The sequence below is a fragment of the Chroicocephalus ridibundus genome, chromosome 6 (assembly GCF_963924245.1).
Source record: "Chroicocephalus ridibundus chromosome 6, bChrRid1.1, whole genome shotgun sequence".
Taxonomy (NCBI): Eukaryota; Metazoa; Chordata; class Aves; order Charadriiformes; family Laridae; genus Chroicocephalus; species Chroicocephalus ridibundus.
Genome location: NC_086289.1, coordinates 27,866,387 through 27,880,158, shown reverse-complemented (window position 1 = coordinate 27,880,158; position 13,772 = coordinate 27,866,387). Strand labels below are relative to the sequence as shown.

The 13,772-nt window shown below is 39.9% G+C and overlaps 2 long non-coding RNA genes across 2 annotated transcripts; one reads left to right on the top strand and one right to left on the bottom strand.

Annotated features, from left to right (window-relative positions):
* LOC134518028 (uncharacterized) lies at positions 1-2,959 on the bottom strand. Its single transcript, XR_010071835.1, has 4 exons — positions 2,841-2,959; positions 1,679-1,806; positions 1,369-1,412; positions 1-161 (listed from the first exon to the last, which is right to left on the bottom strand). It is a non-coding gene; the product is annotated as an uncharacterized LOC134518028 (long non-coding RNA).
* Positions 2,960-3,116: 157 nt separating this feature from the next.
* On the top strand, positions 3,117-3,962 carry LOC134517504 (uncharacterized). The gene is made up of 3 exons (XR_010071645.1): positions 3,117-3,216; positions 3,450-3,599; positions 3,880-3,962. It is a non-coding gene; the product is annotated as an uncharacterized LOC134517504 (long non-coding RNA).
* Positions 3,963-13,772: the final 9,810 nt, after the last annotated feature.

Genomic DNA, 13,772 nt, shown 5'->3' with positions numbered 1-13,772 from the left:
CAACAAAAGGCATTAATTTTCCTAGCTCAGTTTTGTCACAACTCCTGAGCACTGCTTAGGTTTTATCCTTACCTTTTTTTGCATGTGCTTTCCAAACGATGCAGTTTGCAACTCTTCTATGCACCTGATTTCCTTCTTCATAACTAGGCCTTCAGTTGTCCCTGCAAGACAATATCATGTACTTGCATTCCTCTCCCCTGCTTGTTTCTCTGCAGGTGCTTTGTACCCCCTAGCGTATCCAGCTTGATGACATTTAAGAGGCAGCATTACTCTCAATCTGTGTTACACTCCTGAGAAAATTTTACTGCTTAAAATCCATTGCTCGAAGGCAAGCTTAGCTGAACTGATTTCTGCAGTCCAGCTTCATTTTTCCAGCGCATTCGTGTTGCCATCGGAGATGGCAATGTGTAATGATGCTGCATTGCCCCTAGTCTGGAATATAGGTGATACAGCCTATGGCTTGACTTGATGTACGCTGAGGAATGGAGCAATACAGCCATTTCCTAAACTGAACCAGAATTTGCAATGGACTGTACAGACTGTGTTATAAAAGGGCATCTACCTTAGACCTGTGTAGGTCTTTAGTACACAGGATTTTTGCTGAAACAATTTTCGTGCACATATTTTGAATTTTTCCAAAAACAATCACACTGTGAGCTTTGATCTGTGGGGCTGTCTATCTGAACACCTTCCACTGTTACTAAATTTATGCAAATTAAGATAAGAGCTAATTATATGCTCCAGGCTATACAAGTTACGCAGTGTTGAGCATGCACTTGTATGTAAATCCTTCACATGCAGCAGAATAGAGCCTTGAAATAAACAGTTTCATCAAGGAGTAACAGATGTGCTTTAGTTTCCATTTTGTATTAACACAAACTCATCAAACTCTTAAAGCATTACAATTGGATGGGCTCTTTGTTTTACTGCTTGGTGGACATAACTCAGCTTACTTAGGTGGGCTGACACCTTGTAACACACACTCATAGAAGTCACCAGTTCAGCCCTTTGCGGGTCAGATTTTCCACAGTTTGTTTAGATCATCTTCTTTGGGTTGTATAATTTTGAACTCTTTGCTTCATCATTGTAAATGACTTTCCAGCCCCACAAAGTTTCTGGGTGGAACCTAATATGACATATAGATACCTACCTACCTTCCACCCCCTTCCAGGAAATGGAGAGTGAAGCAACTCGGGCAATCTGACACTCAGCAGTATCACAGAGAGTTTTCCAATCGGTCAAAAGTTGAGCAGAGGATTTCCTCCTCTTGGGCAGAAGAAAAGCAAGGTTCTGTGATACATTTACAGGAAGCTGAAAAGACTTACCCAACCATATACAGTATTTCAACAGCACATTTCAAAACGTTACCTTTGCATTTTCAACTGAAGGATATTTGGCTTGCAGCAGAATTTCTGAGAAAATATAAAACAAATACGAGTGAAGACAGTTTTTCTAGCACTTCCTGTGTTCCATTGTAGTCTGCACAAGGCAGGGAGTTTGTACTAAGCTGGCAGCAGGTAACTCCAAAAGGTTTTAATCATCATTCAATCATCGTCTAATAAACAATTATTAAATGATAATTAAACATCAGTCAAACACTCTACTACTTACTACACTTCAAATAATTAAGTTAGCTTGTATACAATATGCTTTAGATCTAACATAAAACGTCTCTTACCTCAGTGTAGGTATCAGATGCCAGATGAGAGATCTCTGGACCTGGAGGAGTGACCTGGAGAGGCGTCCCTGCTCAAGGGGAGATCACCGCCATGCGGCCCACTGCAGCGCAGGAGAGCTCAACAGCCTCTAGGGGATACAGATATTTGTAGGGTAAAGTGATCAACTCATAGTCAAACTCCCCTTTGGTGTAGGTGCAGGTGCGCAGCTGAAGCAGTTTTAGTTTCCTCTGGTCCCGGCTTGGACTGGTACTGTTAGCTCCCGATAAGACATGACTTAAATTCCTTAGGTTCCTGAGACGATACGACTTAGCACAATTTCTCAAGGTTTGCAGAGGAGGGCTGGCTTCTGCCAGGCCTATTTGTTGGTGATGCCAAAGTACCGTTAACTCAGAGTGGGTGCACCCATTTGGGAAACAATTTTGGAAAACAAATATCTCAATTCTTATATCCCCTTGCCTCCTATTCCATACTCTTGTCTTACAGCAATGTTTCTATGATTACTTCCTCCTTATTGCCCATTGCTTTGCACTGCCAATAGAAAAAGAATATGGGATTTGGAGTCACTCACTCACAAAGCTCTGCTTAGCCTTGATCCTGGTTCTGACCACCTTCCAGCTCCTCCTGTCAGGCCATGCATCCACAGCGTTTCACCTTTACTGTGCTATTCACTAGACCTGAACCCTCTCCTGTATCTTCTGCTCTCCCCTCACTTTTAAATCCTGTGTTAGGATACGCCATATTGAACTATCCTTCTATTCCCTCATCTACTATACGCCCCTCTTTCTTATTTGTGTGGTAACTTTGTGGGGAAAGGAGTGCCTGTAGCTTATTCATATATTAAGTATGTCAAAGTAATCCTAGAGCTGAAAATACTTCAACTCAGTGAACATCAAGATCTGCGTAATTTTGGCTCACTATAGGCCTAGTTGATGACTTTAGCCTGCCCATGCTTCAGATTTCCCTAAAATTGGAAATAAATATCACTTCTCTATCCTCAGGGTGAGGATAAAAACCAAGAGGACTACATAAGGATAAATATCCTACGTATACAATTATTCTTTGTAATTATTAGTCAAAATTGAAAGGCTTAATAAAAATAAAAATCCCAAGACTACCAAAACACGAAGTTCAAACTGTAGTTAAATTCGTAACTTGTCATACCTTCCAACCATTGAATGCAAAGGCTGCTGGGGTCACCTGTGCACAGCAAGCTCTGAGGGGCTCCTTCACCTCAGTAATGATTCGGGTCGGCACCTCCTCAAACCCCTGCAGCAGCATCCCAATGCGGCAAAACACTTCTTTTGGGCATAACTCTGGGAACATAATAAACTACGTCTCATACCTACAAGTAGCATGATCTTCCCATGACTCAGCCCTGACTCACTCAGGAGCCCTTCCCACATTCAGGGAAAACCGCGTCATTCAAGCCGTCTTTAGCACAGATGGTCTTTTACCCAATATTCCTCAAAATATTCTGCAACCATAAAGAAAAGCAAGCACTGAAAGACTGCCTTTCATAGGTGTCCCAGCCTCCCAGGTAAGCACCCTAACCACGGACTAGATCCTGAGAGAGCGGGATGACACAATATTTAACTGAAATTGAATAAAACCAGATTTATGTTCTCAGTATTGACAGCAATGAGGTAGTAATTGTATAAAGGGAAGAAGGTAAATTCAGATCTGAAGTGAGAGAGTTATTCCAACAAACATTGCGTGCTTGGCTGATACTTTGAATCCGTACATACTTCTTTCCTTGCCTTTAAATTGCAGGGAGCGGGAGTCTCCTGGTGGCGAGTGAGCAGCACATCCGTACAGCATCCCACAGATCTGTTCTGCAGCTTCACCCGGGATCCCAACAGTGTCCTTTCGCTGCAGCTCTGCGCATGGAGCCAGGGGAACATCTGCGAAACACAGGCTCAGGTGTGACGGTAATTCGCCCTTGCCAAGGAATTCTCCTCTCTCTCCTTCTCTCTCCAATTCAGCCAGTCCTACATGGTTACAGTTGGCCTCAAAGGCTTTTTCTGTTTGGTTGGTTTGTTTTGCACCCCCTCATCCTTACTTTAAGCCCTGCAGAACTTATTTGATTGAAGTTTTAAGGGAGGGAGCCTCATGATATCCTGAACTAGATTTGCATTTTCATATTTAGTAGCAATATGAAAAGAAACCGAAACAAACGATCTTCGTATTTTTTTCAAAGCAGCTGCCATCAGCAAAATCTATTACCTGAGGTGGCTCAAAGCACAGAGGAATGAGAGCTCAATGCTAACAGGTAAGATTCAGACCTTCCGTCTATTAAAATACATTACATGGTGAGTCAGAGCCCTCTCCTGGAAACAGAGAAAGACCTTTTGTCTTTTCTTTAAATACTTGTGCTATATCACCTCCACAAATACTTAACACCCACAAATATGAGCCACTGACATTCCTGCTTCCTTCAATTTTAATTTAATCCTACAGCAGGGAATGAAAAATATCTTAAGAGAAAATACTGTATGTGATGCTCATATGTAAATAGACCAGAATTAAGGAGGTGTCAAAGTTTACAGTTCAGTTGCAGATTGTGGCTAGTTGTTTTTGTTTGTTCGTTTAATCTCAACTACGTTAATCAAATTGCTGAGATTTCACAAAATTCAAGTATCCCAGGAAGATACATGCACACAATAATTCTTATTTTATCTTACAGTTACACATAGATTTGCCAATAGAGGGAGTCCTTTTACTGTCTACCAAAACTTTATCGACGACGTGACTATTCACGGAGGTTTCAAATAATGACTGTGTCCCTGCTGTGCAACTATCGTTGCACTAATAGCAAGAATGAAAACGGTTTGCAAAATAAAGTCACCTCAGGGTATTTAGCAGATCAAAACATGGGGTAGTATCAGCCATCCAATCACTAGAAGTGCACTGGAGAATTCAAGTGGCCGTTTGTGTCATTACAGCAATTACATCTATGGGTACAGCTATGAAACATCTATGAGAGTAATTACTTTTAAAACACATTGAGAAGAATTATGTCAGATAACTATATAGTTGCTCTCTGTTGACAAATCAATGTTTAACTGTAAAACTCGTTTGAGTACTTTCCTGATGTTGTAGTCGGAGCTTGTCAAACAGCAGCTATTCAGTTAACCCCTGCTGCGGTTTAGAAAAAAAAATATAATAGTCATGTTTCTTCTACATTGTAATTTCTTTAAAATTTTGTGCAATTTTAATCACAATCAAATTAACTTGTACACAGTAAGACCTTCCCAACTTCACTTGCTCTTTCATCACAACATGAACCAAATTTTCTTTTGAACTACGAAAATGTTAATTTAGTATATTGGAACCATTGTTTGGAATATTACTGATTTTGCTGCTTACACACTATGTTAAGTGGCCGGTTCCCTTCTGACTTGGTGGGAGGATTTCAACAGCTGATCTGATGATGATATAAATGATGTTCCAGATTAGCTTGGACTCAGCATCTTACTGCATTAAAGGAAGACAAAAAATAAACAGAAATATCATTTATACTTACCACACCAAAGTAAATTTTTTCCACTACAATATATTGCCAGGCTAACAGAGTTCTGTGGAAATATTAAGTAACAAAACCAAGAACTGAGGAGCAATCATGTAATCATGTTTACTTGCCTAAAGGTGTGGTCACTTACTAGCAGTATCATATGAACAAAAATACAAGGTTATGGTCAGATCTGTGTGACAGTAGCTCCTCCACTCTCACAGAAATTGCCATTTTTGCATCAGTTAAGACTTACGCGCTCATAAAGCAGCTGCTAATCCACTGCTTTTTTTTTTTCCCTCCAGCTTGACATATCACAGCCTTTAAAAAAAAAAAAAAGAAAGAAAAAAGAAAAGCAGTTATCACCTGCATCAGTGCCCTCCCCTCCTTTCACTGGGACCGGGGTTTACACTGAGATTCCAGCAGCAGTTCTAATCCCAACCAATTCTCTTCTGAAATCAGTTCATGATGGGCTAACCAGTGCCAAGGAAACTCAGAACTGAAACAAAACTGAACCTAATTGTTGATAGGAGCCAAGTATGAAGGTAGTTTTTTTTATTCTCTGGTTTCAGATGAGTAAAACTCTTCATTTTATACTCCTTGTTAACACTGCAAATAGATCAGCTTTGCAAGTTTTGGATGTCTGGCCATTTTAGATAAACATTCCAACCTTTTAAATGTTTACAGACTAAACTGCAGAGCTAAATGTTTATGTTGCACTGAATAGCGTCATCATTGTATTTAACAGAAAGGCTGCTAAAGTAATATTGTTTCAATCAGTAGGTGAAGACACACACTACTGAAACAACCAAAAAATTATAAAGGAAGATATTAATACTAGTCTGTCTGTAAATATTTAGCACATCTCTATGTAGTAGGCTTTATAGTTGGAATATATAAAGCTTCCAAAGTTTACGCGGTTTCTAACTTTAAATCAATTCCCAGGCCTTTTGAAGAGAATTAGTTATAACTATTAGCTTACATGAAAGCTAGAATGTAGCTTTCTGGGTTTCAAATAGCGTGTTCCTCCCCTAATTCTAGTTTGATATGAAATAAAACCTTGGCCTTGTATTTTAAGGAACATGGCCTAAGATATTGCTAGGAACAGGATTTGGATCCTACTGTTACATGTGTGCAGGTCAAGAGTGAAATGTCACTTGGTTTTAAGAATGCTTTGTGTACATTCTGACAGGTGCAAAATTACACAGAGTAGTGGAGAAGTGGTCTGGTCCAGAAGAGATCATTTCTGGAGCAAAATATCTGTTCTCAATCAAATATCTTCTCAGTTTTAACTAATGATCTAGCTTTTGCCTGCTCAGGTTAATTTGAATCATGCCTCTCCCTCCTTGCTATTTACATTTTTCTTACTCTTTGGGGACAGCAACAATATCTAATAGTGTGTAATTCTGAAAGTGTGTCATTCACTCCAAAATACCACTTTGCTTGCAAAATGAAAACAAACTGGAGTACGATATTGCTTCTAAGAAGAGGAAAAACAACACAAAGAGAGATGCATGGTGGCATCAGCTTGCAGGCTCAGCTTCTCATGTAAAAAACTTTCCACGTTAAAGCATTACAATGCAGACAAGGATGTTTCTTAACTTCTGTGGTTAACTTGTATGTTTCCATTTCACTGCGAGGTTGGGATGGATGTGCTTTCCACAAGGTCAGGAGAGTTTGCCCTGGATCGGCTCCTCTGGCGTTCATACCATTACACGTTTCCTGTTTTGTACAAGACAGCACAGTAAGCTTTTTTGAAGACACAAGCTGTATATGTAAGCCTTTGGAGCTGATTTACTACTTCACTATTGCAACAGAGTCAGACAGTACAAAGCCAAAGGAAACCACTTTTGATTGAAACATTTGTCATCTCGCTATCTAGTTCTTCAGGAACTGAATTCAGGCCTGTAGCTGGAACAAGCTGAATTCAAAGAGCGACCACCCTGGGATTTAAACTGGGTTTTCAAACCCCTAAATGTAAAATGATTGGATATAGCATTTTAGTTTTGTCTTTTGTCCATTGCATAGTCAAGGCAAGTTTCACTGTGTCAGAGTAGCTCCACTAGCACTTGTCAAGTCTGGTAATATGAAGTTACCAGAGACTCAGTACAGACACATCCTTTCCAATCAGCCCAGAGGTATTGAGGCAGCAGTTCCTGAATCAGCTGTTAAAAACTGCTATCACTATTCCTTTTCCACAAACTGCTTCACCTATGCTCAAAACGACAGGCTGGTTCTCACCTCATACATTTTTCTGAAATTTCAAAGTTATTTAGAGGTTGAACATATCCAGTGATTTACTGTAAGTCTGTTTCTTTGCTATACTGCAGATAAAGTAGTGTTTTCAAAGGAACTAACATCTTTGAGTCTTCTGTTAATATGTTGTATTTTAAAAGGATCTTTTTAAAGAGAGGGCAATACCAAAAGCATGGAAATTACAAAGAGAAGTGTAAAGGAAATGACCAGCAAGAAACATCATTTGGGGATTTTTTTAAATCAGTTCAAGCGGAGATGCAATTTAGACATCCATCTGAAAGGCCTGATGGTGATCTATGAAACTGGTGCAGAGAGGGCTATAATTTTAAGATGGCTTATGTCAGCCAAGTATCACTGAAATTACACCTGAAGACTTGGCGTAGGTCTCCAAGACTTCCGGAATCACAGTTCAAACCAGGATGCTCCATTACCTATGCACATTTCTGTTGCTGTCTGTTCAGAAAGCATCTTTGGAACAGCTTAAAGACAACAAAGAAATTGTCTGAAATCATCAGGTTTGTCTTGGCATGGGACATGATCTTGAAATATAGCTGTTCTCTGGATGTGAAACTGAATTACAAAGCAGGACTTTTGACTAACTGATAGAATCTGATAGTCCCCCAAATTGGGATCTTTATGCATAATTTATAAAACTCTTTCCTACAAGAAAATACCTGCAGAACGTAGGACAGAACAGCAGGAGGGGATGGAGGCAGCCTTCAGCCCCCCACAGCCAGCGGGGTGTCCCAGCTGTACAGGGACTGGGGCAGAGGCGGCTGCCTCCTCCCTCCCGTGCTCTTCAGCGTTACCATCGCCCCGGAGGAAGCTCTGCACTGGAGGAGCCTGGCTGGCCTGCTCCTGCCATCGGGAAAGGAGGACATAGACAAAGCGGAGCCAGAAACAGTGCATCGTCCTGCAGGACATTGCTCTCTTAACACTACATTTGTGAAATTAATTCAAAGCAGGAATTTAAGAAAATATGTAGAAACATCACAATTTCTTTCTGACATTTCCAAAGATCCTGGCAACAGAGTATTTCATCGGTAAGCCACCAGCCTGTAACCGGCTTCAAAGATGGACCATCTCACTTCACAAGCAATGAAAAACAGCTACAGGGCACAATCTGATGCCTGCTTGAATCCCTCAGCGAGCTCTGTGCAGGCAAACCCACAGGCAGGGTGCAGGGGCTGCTTGCATGAAATTCAGTACAGGACTGGAGCTGAATTCTCTGTTCTAACAGCTGTTTGGTAGCGTGCAAGACCCTAGCTGGTGAGCTCAGATCAAGCCTCAACAGGCACATGCTCACCTCTTAAAATAGTACATTCTGGCAATAGATTGTAAAAAGACCACAGATACACATGCTATAAAACCTAATTACCATCCCAGCCCACATCACATCATGGCCTGCCATTGCCTATGATGCACAGGAAAGGAAAGTTTTACTCTCCAGGACTCTTGACAGCTCAGCATGGTGACTTTCCACCCCTGCAGTACACTGAAGAAATGCGTCAGAGGAGAGGTTTTTATCTATTTTTCTATAACAAAATCTTTTTACAAGAGTGACATCATAAATGCTAGAAACAGGGAAGAAATATCATTGATTCGTCTAGTTGTATTCCATGCCAGAACAATATTGATCCCAACTGTACATTTACTCATGCTCCAGCCAAACTACTGTTGTATCTGAAAAAGTGGTTCCACTGCTTCCACCTTTGCAGTCTTTGAGTTCACCACCCACAGAGTATAGAAAAGTTTCCCTTTCCTGTCTACAACCTGTTAGTCTCTATTATACCGCCGTTTAATTACTCGCTTAACTCACCAATGTTTGTGTACACCCTGTATTTGCTGGCATTTACCTTGAATTCTCTGCAGAGAGACTTCAACATTTTGTGGGTTTGAAAAAACTAAATTCCACTTTCTTGACTCCAGTTGTGTACTATGTGAAGTCCTAATTGGGTGCTTAATCTTTCCCCTGCATATATTTTCTAGCCTGTCCATGTTATCCAAATATAATAACTAGTTACTGAATATCAATTCAATGACCAGTTTTGATCACTACCTTCTAACCTACAACACCAAACTTGCATCATTTGTATTTCATTGCCAGAACATTGAATAAACATATCTAAGCTATGACATTATTGCCACCCTCCTGTATTTTTTAGTTTCTAACTATCCTTCCATAAAATAATGACAGCATACAAGCTGCAATGATCCATGGTAAATCAAATGTATTCATTTCTCACTCAAGCATCTTCTTTCCATAGTTATTTCTTGGCCCATTCTAATATTTACAGTTTCCTTTCAATCTGGTATTATCTGAATATTTTACTAATATTCTGCTCCTGTTTTCTTTTACGGTAGGCTCATGATGTACTTTCAGTTCATGTTTTTAAAAATCAGTAGTTCATCTCTGTACACAAGATTAAAAACCAGAATAAACATTTGTTCAGTGTTATCTCCCACTATACCTTACATTTGCAATCTATTGCTTCTAACCTTGAGTTCAACCCTAAATTTATTATACTCTGGGCTTTTAAAATTTGTTTGAAGCTTATCAATTGAAACTCTACAGTCCTAGCAGTGGAAGCTTAAGAAACTGTTTACTTACCATCTGTGTCAAATTAGACTCTCACTTCTACCTATATGATCAGAAATAGAAGAGTTGAGCAACTTCATTATTAAAATCTTTTTTCCAGGATCTGGGGCAGGGGGCGCGGAAAGGCCTCAGTAGCACAGCCAGGTTACTAGATACAAGTTATTAACAGGAATTACGTACTTTCTTTATTGATATATAAGGAGTAAGACACTATTTTTAAAGCAATCTAGTATTCATATTAGATACAAGTGTCTAATAGGTAATAACAGATTAACACGACCAAAACACACAAAACCCAAGCTGAATTATGTGGGTAAGAGGACTCCCTTCAGAATATTTCACAAAACAATTCCTGATGTTTCTGAAGAAAGTTTACATTCAAAATCCACTTGGATTTCTAGTCAGGAAAGGCCCAGTGAAGTAGGGGAGATCTCCCCTCAAGATAACCCTTTAACAGCTCTCCCTCGGAAACTGGATATGCAGAGGGATAGGAATAGAGTGGCAGAGAATGCGTGCTTAGAACAAGAGAAAAGAGCAGCTGCTACTATAACTGCGATGCATTTCTGCTTGTAAGACAGCTTGAAAGTTGCAAGGGAGCAGTAAACACTACTAACTTTAAACTACTAACTAACCCAAAAAAAAAACCCCCCGACCCAAACCTCTAATTCGGGACCTGATTTGGCGTGTGTAATTTTAAGCTTTGCTAAATGACCAGCTGAACACAATGAAATAAGGACAAGCTAAAGAGAAGTCACAGGAGATTTAGGTGGGATTTTGAGCAAGGTTCTAACTCCACTCCCAAAGTCAAGTGAGCTCTTACGAATCCTATCCTTAATAAATTATCATTTAAATTGACAAAGCTACTGATCCTATTACTGGTTAAGTACAAAAGCCACTTTATACATGTAATAATTCCACAAACATTGAGGTTTCCATTCAACAGGCCGTCTGATGTCTGCAGTTCAGGACTGGGGCACAGCACTTTTGTCAGGAAAAAAAGGAAAGAAAAAAGAAGAAAACCTCAGTCCTCAGTGTAATTGCAATAAATTGATAATTAACTGCTTAATATGATGTGTAATGAAAGGCTGAGGGTAAGGTGAAAGAGATGACTTTCACCTCTGCTACAGTTTGCTGGCAGGAAGACTCCTTTAGATCCTACAGATCTACATAGGCTGTGAGTTGAAAAGAAAACATTGTGTGGATTTCTATGAGGCTTCTGTGAGAGGCAACAAAAGTTGTCCTTTCTGAGAAATGTACCCAGAATGAGAATATCTCCTGCTGGACAGCTTGGACAAAGAACTGGAACTGCCAAGAGCTAAGGAAAGCTGCCAAAGGAGAGCGAAGAAAATTAAGCAACAGAAAAGCGCTAACATTTTATCAACAACATCTTTAGGGTAGGGAACAGCAAACTTACAAATACCGACAGTCACCGTACACAGAACGCTCTGAAACAGGAAAGAGCCAGAAATTCCAGCTGGGGAGCACGATAGAAGACTTTGAACAGGAAATGGGGAGATCACATTACCATCGTTCAAAATGCATGATTTTCAGAGAGGGCCCAGATAGACAATAAAACAAACAGTTACAATCCTATAACCCCTTTTAATACTACGAGTAGTAAAAAATGTAACATATGAACTAGACTTAAGATGCTCCACAGTCTTACCTGCAAGCACCCTTTATGGATTACCTCCTGCAAACTCCAGGAAAAGTCCCAGATTTCACTCAGGAAAGCGTGATCCACACATATCAGACTGCAGACACTTTCAGGTAATGTTTTGCTGCCAGTCACCAATATCTGGGCTTTGTTCAGTTATTTCCTGGATTAAAATAAAATTTGTATCAATCATTGCATGAAAACAAGAAGACTTAGCTATTAAAACTCCTATGCAGAATTACAATCATGCAGCCACTCGATTATTACGACTATGACTTCAAAAGTAAAACCAATTTTTTTTTTTTTTCCATATCCAAGATAGGTAGAAAAACCTCAGAAAACCAACATCAGTATATTCCAGAAAGTTTCCAGAAAATATAACCAATGACATGGTACTGGTGAAGCAAGAGAATATTAATCTCTGTCCTCGAATAAATTGTCATTTTTATTCACTCCAAGCAAGCATTCTCACATGTGCTTTTATATGAGGTTAAGGAAGGAATTTCAAAGAAATATCTTTAGTTTTTTTCTACTCTCATGTAATCAGGACTGACTGAAGTTACACCTGACTGTGGAAACTGAGCTGCTGCGTTACTGCCACAGAGAGATTAGATACTACTAAAATTAAGAACATGGAGCCACATGCCATGCTTTGCAGCATAGTTACTTCTCTCATTACAATCTTCAGCATATGCTTCTTCAGTAGTATGCAATTCGGTGTAGTTACACGGAGTATGTGTCTATGCATTTGTATATGCATATACATCTGTATTTCAAATAAATGTGGGAGTTATCCTATATACCTGCCACTGGAGTTTTTATTTTAGCCTTAGCTGCACATGACTAATAGTATCCTGTTTTACTGGCTGGAATTTGCATATGAGAGAATAAGAAAGAATGGCATCCATTTACTTGCATGATTAGTGAAAGCAGTCCTGTGTAAGGATCTCTTGATTACCATTGACTATATAAATTATTATAAAAAACATACAGTAGCTGGCACTGAACTCTACGTGGCAGTAATGTACCAGCTCAGTCTGCACAGCCAAGGCTTAAAATAGGTAGGGGATTACATGATGCAGGTGTAAATTAGGAAGGTATTAAGACTGTGTCCCATGAACTTTGAGGAAAAGAAACAAACCCTGAAACAAATGTAAAGAATTTATGATTTACCACAATTTTGGGAAAGCATGTCCCCTCTCTCCTGCATGACTAGCAAAAACTGCCCTTCGTCTTTCTGAGAATGTATTCATGCTTGGTACAGTCTTAAAAATCTACTGATATTTTTGAGGTCATCCTGTCTGGCTTTGTAGGATCTTTTGGAACTGAGCTCTGCAATTTTCCACCCTAAGACATATGATAGCTACACTAAAAATAGCCCCGTAGCAGTTCCTCTGTTGAAGATACACCTACTGGTATGTGTCATGCTGATCATAGTTTACAGTCCTCTCGGACCCTCAAACTACTGCTGATGCCCTAGGGACTTTAACAGAATGAGTCTCAGTGCACTCTTTAAATGATCATTAATAAGTTATGCCCATAATAATCCACATTAGAAGCGCATCTATTTTCTGCACATCAAGTATATACAACTGACTGTGTTCTCTGACCACATGAGGCCGGGGGTGTGTGTGTACGTGCAAATCAATGAGGAGAGGGTATGAAGAACATCTTTGCATTGTTTGCACAGCTGCGGTGTTATTTTTTCCCCTTGCATTACGTTTTCCAGTATTCCTGTCCCAACCAGCTAAATACTCAACAAAATCAACAAATTGCCTCCAATAATTTATTAAGAGACAGTAGTTAGAAGAGCTAGACAAAACCCTGCTTCTATGAATAAGCACTCACACAGCGCAGAGAAATTTGAACTACTGTCGCTGCTGAGACTCTTCCCCGCAAACCACCTCACCAGTAGCTCTGCTAGGATGGACACCAGTAACTCACAGCCTAGTACCCCAGGACACAGTTCCATAGCTCGCCTACGGCAGCTAGCAGCAGTGAATGCTGTTGCAGTGGGAATGTTTCCAGACAGGCTTTGCTTTACATTTTTCTTTGTATACATCAAATAGTTGC